This window comes from Penaeus monodon, chromosome 33 (genome assembly GCF_015228065.2).
Source record: "Penaeus monodon isolate SGIC_2016 chromosome 33, NSTDA_Pmon_1, whole genome shotgun sequence".
Taxonomy (NCBI): Eukaryota; Metazoa; Arthropoda; class Malacostraca; order Decapoda; family Penaeidae; genus Penaeus; species Penaeus monodon.
In genome coordinates this window covers 24,032,767-24,033,093 of record NC_051418.1, presented here as the reverse complement: position 1 = coordinate 24,033,093, position 327 = coordinate 24,032,767, and positions in this window count along the sequence as shown.

Here is a 327-nt window from a genome sequence, read left to right as displayed (position 1 = left end):
GCGCGCGCGCATGGATAATCGTGGGTGGCCAAGTATAAAATCGATTCAATTTTTCTACAATGTCCTAAACTCATATTAACAATGATTTGTGTAAAAGTTTGAGATAGATATTGAGTATCAAGCCTCTAGCTAGATTAGATGTATGTTAACTTCCACACACTTTGTAAATATTAGCGTAACTCAGCCGTATATATATATTTTTTTTCTTAGCGTCTTACACTAAGAACCGAGCCGACAACGAGAGGCGCTTGGTTGGCCAGGCTGAAAGGTCAAATGAGACACTATATTGTCCCATCAAGGACGCTCATGATTCGTCCTTCCGAGGTA